General features: G+C 37.3%; 1 protein-coding gene and 1 long non-coding RNA gene across 3 annotated transcripts in view; both read right to left on the bottom strand.

Moving 5' to 3' along the window:
* The window catches only part of LOC138010848 (uncharacterized), a 68,608-nt gene that overhangs the window by 40,771 nt on the left and 22,673 nt on the right, over positions 1 to 5,164 (bottom strand). The window lies entirely within an intron of this gene.
* Positions 1,011 to 5,164, bottom strand: part of LOC138010853 (uncharacterized) — a 12,797-nt gene continuing 8,643 nt past the window's right edge. For both annotated transcript variants that reach the window (XR_011124566.1, XR_011124567.1), the window contains exons 2-3: positions 4,321 to 4,387; positions 1,011 to 1,174 (exon numbers count right to left, since the gene is read on the bottom strand). This is a non-coding gene — a long non-coding RNA (uncharacterized lncRNA). The remainder of the gene's footprint in view (positions 1,175 to 4,320; positions 4,388 to 5,164) is intronic.

Genomic DNA, 5,164 nt, shown 5'->3' with positions numbered 1-5,164 from the left:
CCGATAGATCTTTTAAAAAATATGTTGACGCTTTCGTCTTCATATTGTTTACTAATTCCCAAACTTTTAACCCTGGTCGTAAGGTCTAGGTTTTGAGAATAAGGCCTTTGAAATGTCTAGTCGAGTTCCCGCTCCAGGAGCTCGGTCACTATATTTATCATTTTCCTGTCATTCACATTTATGATACATGATTATTTTTCTCGCCAAGGAAATCCTGAAAATTCGAGGTGGGGTCATACGGCTAGTTTTTGAGAAAACGGCCGTTGAAATTTCTAGTTTCCAGTCCCCCTCCATTTTACATCAATTGCAGTGACTAACACTTCAGAAGAGACATCCTGTTGCTTTAATTTCACAGATTTCAAAATCTTGATCTTTTCCTTCGGAAAACTGTAGTAAGCCACCTTAGGCAGAAACACACTTTCATGTCCAGAATTCCAATGTAAACGTTACTAATCTGATTCACGCACAATTTTGATATCCAACACGACGTGTCCCGTTAAGTCGCAACATTCGCTTCCGTTTTTCAAAATTAAGTTAACTGTTAGGGTTAGCCTCGGTTTTTAGGTTGGGGCTGGGTAAATTCTCTGTTAGTTACATGAGGAGCAGAGTTTCATAAATTGTTTGTATAACTGGACCATAGTCATGTTGAAGCTTCTCGTTTTATCGTCCAGGAGTACTTCTTCCGTCCGAGGTTTAGTGCCATTGCATTAGATGGTCAAAAATATGCACTCTTTTTTTTTACCAAAAATAAGTAGTAATTTTTGGAATTTTTCCTGGTATTAAATTTTCCAAAGCAGTTCAATTTTCATTTTTCTTTGTCTAATATTCATTATCATTATCTGAAATAAAGGAAAACCAAAATTGAACTGGTTTAAAAAATTGTGAACCAGGACAAAACAACAACAACAACAACAACAACAACAACAACATATGCACCCATATTTCTCCTTGTAGCTGAATCGGAATATAATATTGCATGTTGCAAAATCCTCTTTGTGTTAACTCTTACCTAATTTGATTATTAGATATTGATTCGGGTCCACGTCGGCGGAACACCACCCATTGGAACTGTTAAGGAACGCACGTTTTCCGTCGAAGCTGGAGTTGACTGATCCTTTTACTACAACTGTCTTGTCAACAATGTTACCAGTGAGAAGCGCTCCACATCCGGGACCTATTCAATGCCAAGTGAATTAGAGTTTGCCTAACAATTGTACAGCATACAGGATCGAGCTTAATGTAGCTGATTAGCGGTAAGGGACTGAATTGTAAATTGTAACATTTGCTAAGTTTTATTTAGAAAGACAGACAGACAGAGAGAAAGAGAAAGATATAAGATTCAGATATCTGGTGGAGGTAGGGAGAGAGAAACGGGTCGTTAAGCAAATGTTAAAGAGAACATCGACTCTAATAACAGATCTACACTGAATATTTAAAAAGTCATAATTAAAAAAAAAGAAAAAAAGAAAGAAACAGCACGTAATTCAGTCTTCAAATTTGCTGATTATTTCGGTTAGGTATTTCAGGTGGTAACTTTTATCACGTACGCATCCAAAATAGTTAAGTAATCAATTGATTGATTGATTCATTGATCGGCAAAAGCTGACAATTCATACATCCAGTTGTCAATTCGTCTACCTTTTTTTCGCCACTCATCAGTTATTAGATGACAAGCAATTCTCATCAGGCTCGGAACATGGTTTTCATTCAGGATTTTACAGTACGGACCATTACAACGGAAAGGGTCCGTTACCGTATTTTTTCTGTCTCGCGAGAAATTTAGGTTGAGCGAAACGCAAAAAGTTTTTCAATAGGGAATTTAATTTTTTTTTCATCCCAGAAGTACAATTAGAGGAAGCGGAATTTAGTTTTACGTGTAAAAGGTTACCGTTCAAAGTTCGCTGATGGAAGACGCAGTCCAATCGCCCAAAGAAACGATACCATATAATAAACGATAGGCCATTTCCAAGTTGCTGTTTGTCTCTGGTTCAAAACGAATCTTGGTGCTAAACCATTCAAATGATATTGAGTTTGATTTGCATGAAAATACACCACTAGCTCATTTCGATTTGAATGCTTTTGCACCAGGACTCGCTTTGAAACCGAGGCAAACAGCAACTCAGAAATAAACTATTTACCAAACTCAAATGCTCGGGACCGTACTGGGAATATTGGCCCTCGGTCATCTCGAGTCAATATTCCCCAGTACGGCCCACGCGCTCTGTTAGTAAGAGGTTATTACATCTTTGCTTTGACAGACTGAACAAAAGCTCCAATCAAAAAACGACCCAACTCTAAGAGTCGCCTTGGCACAAGCCTCAAATTTTTGTCCTCTCTGTGGCGTCGCCGATCCTTCCTTTACAGTCTGAATCTCCGTGATTGTGAGCTGTTTACACTTTCAAAGATTACTACTTCAACACTCACAGGAAACAAAGAAAAAAGAAAGTACCAGGACCAATGGACCAATCGGAGCGCACAGACTGATATAAAATACAAGAAAACATAAATTTCCTTGCCACTCATGGAAACAGATAATTAACGAGCTTTGCACATAAACAATCTGAAAGAACTCCACTGCCTCCAATAAAAGTAACGCACCATGCCTTTCTCAAGGACCCGTTTTTGTCACGGTTCACGTTTTGACTTAGTACATGTATTACTATTTTGCGGGCAATGAATCGAAGAAGAATGAACAACACACAAGCAACGGTGTAACGCATCAGCCATTGAAACTGTTACAGTATTTTACGTAACGAATCGTATTCTTCAAGACATAATCACAGAAACCCAACATCCAGTGATAGTGATATTTTGTTGTAGCGTTCTAGATTCTTCTCATGGTCACTGATAGTTTTCAACCTCTCCTGCGCCGTACGCAGCACATCAGTAAACCATGTCGTAAATTCTCATTTCCTTTGGTCATCCATCTTACCTTTACGACGAACTAAAACCAACAGCGAGGACAAACATGAGAAGAAATATACGCATCCTCGGCTTTGAACTTAAATTTTACTTAACGTTTCGCACGCCGCTTCACTTAATTGGTGGTTTAAGTGCGTACGGCTAAGAGCTGAGACGTTAAAAAACGGTCAGGCACACAAGAAGAATCAAATACGCTACAACTGTGAAATATCACTGGATGCGGTCGGATTCCTGTTATGTATGTTGAAGCATACGAAACTTTGAGTCAAATATGTGTAGGCTCGCAAACTAATGTTAAATATTTTAGATTAAGTGTTATTACTAGTAGATATTATATTTATGCCATATTTATCACTTATAATCATTTCATCATATCATTTTTGTATTTTAGTAAGATTGTAATATAGTGTTTTTAAGTAAGAAGATTGTAAATATTACGTTTTTCAGCTGGAGCAGCCGCTGCAATGTGATTTAATAATAAACTTTTAACTTCAACTTCAAATATGATTTCAAAGGGTGCGTTTATATCACCTTTTTTCAACGTTGCCTGTGTGTTGTTCCTTCTGAAGCTAAGAAGGCCAAAGAAAAATAGTATTTATGAAGAAAAATGTTCTTATAAACAAAAAAAAGCACTCTCATCCTTAACTGAATCAGTGACATGGGTTGTAAGAAATGTCGTTTAAAGCAATTTCAGTTAATTAAGAGAAGAGATTCCGAAAATGGTTGGTATGATGGCATTTTAATTAATCTTGTTTTTCAAAGTTTGCATCTGATTAATCTTAAGTTTATCATATGCAGAATGAAGTAAGAACTCAAGAGGCAAAAAAAATCACTAATCCACGGTGATTGATGAATTCAACGCATCTCTAAACAACTCTGCGAACACAGTTAAAAATGAAAAACTGAACTCAAGTCAAGTAAAGTTACATTTTTTTTTCATTTTCCAAATTGTTTAGGGCTAAAATAATGCATAATGCTACTCTAGCTGATGAAATATAATTCAATTACCGACCACCTCCGAATGAAAACATTTCATCATTTCAGTTATTCACAGAAAGTAGTTTACTCGGCGGGCAATAGGCCAAGCGTCGGTGGAGCATAAGAGCATCAAGAAGAAAGATATGCTCGCAAAGTCCTAATTCCCCTCTGTTAATCGTAAAGAGTCAAAACACAGGTGTCACACTAGTCAGCTGTTGTTTGAAGATAAAGTTGTCCGTCCATAAGAACCAGTTTGCTTCCTAAAATCCCTGAAATCTTAAGCATTAATACTGTATGATCACTTTTAGAAAGTGAGGTCGAAAAACGGTCGTTGCCAGTCAATTTCAGCAAATCTAAAAATGCTCTTTGTGTTACATCACGAGTATACTCAGCACACAATTACACTTATAAACAAATTACCTTTTGTATATGCCACAACTTGTTTTCTCACGAAGACAGCAAGGAAGACAAACATCAATGTCGCCATCTTTGCATAGGCAGGATAATGCACAAAAAGAGAAGGTTTCATGAAAAAAAGTCTCAATACAAGCAACAAGTTTGCGTGGTTTCTCAAGCGCCACAACACTGAATATTATTGTTACTGCCAACTCATTTTATAACTAAAGCGACAACGTTCTAAAGAACAGTCTACACAAACCACAGTAAGCCAAGTAGATTAAAGATATTAAATTTCGCTAAGGCAACTTCCCACAACGAAAATATTGCGTGGTTAAACAAAATAGAAAGGGCTGCGAAATTCTCAAAAGTTCTGGCAGAAATATACGCCAACCTTTCTGATGTCTGTGATTTAAAATTGACGGAACTCCCCGCCGTTGGATATTTGACTACGTAGCACTAGTAAAAACGTGAGTACAATAATAATAATAATAATAATGATAATAATAATAGTAATAAAGAACTTTATTGAAATGTCAAGTGTAAACAGCGCTGAGACACTATTTGAAATCAAATCAAATGTTGGTTTTTGAGGAGAGGGGGAAATCGGAGTACCCGGAAAAAAACCTCTCGATTCAGAGTAGAGAACCAATAAAGCTCAACCCACATATGACGCCGAGTCTGATATTTGGTGGGAGGCGAGTGCTCTCACCACTGCGCCATCCCTGCACGCAAAAAAGGAAGTACCTGAGGATGATGACAATGTCATTATCATTATCGTTATCAAAGAAATTCCACAGGTTGGATAGTTATGGGCTTAGGACATTTTCCGAATAGGCTTCCAATGCGGCCTTCTGCAATAGTTCCA

This window comes from Montipora foliosa, chromosome 7 (genome assembly GCF_036669935.1).
Source record: "Montipora foliosa isolate CH-2021 chromosome 7, ASM3666993v2, whole genome shotgun sequence".
In the NCBI taxonomy this organism is placed as follows: Eukaryota; Metazoa; Cnidaria; class Anthozoa; order Scleractinia; family Acroporidae; genus Montipora; species Montipora foliosa.
The sequence above is the reverse complement of the archived record's forward strand: the minus strand, read 5'-3'. Positions and strand labels throughout refer to the sequence as shown.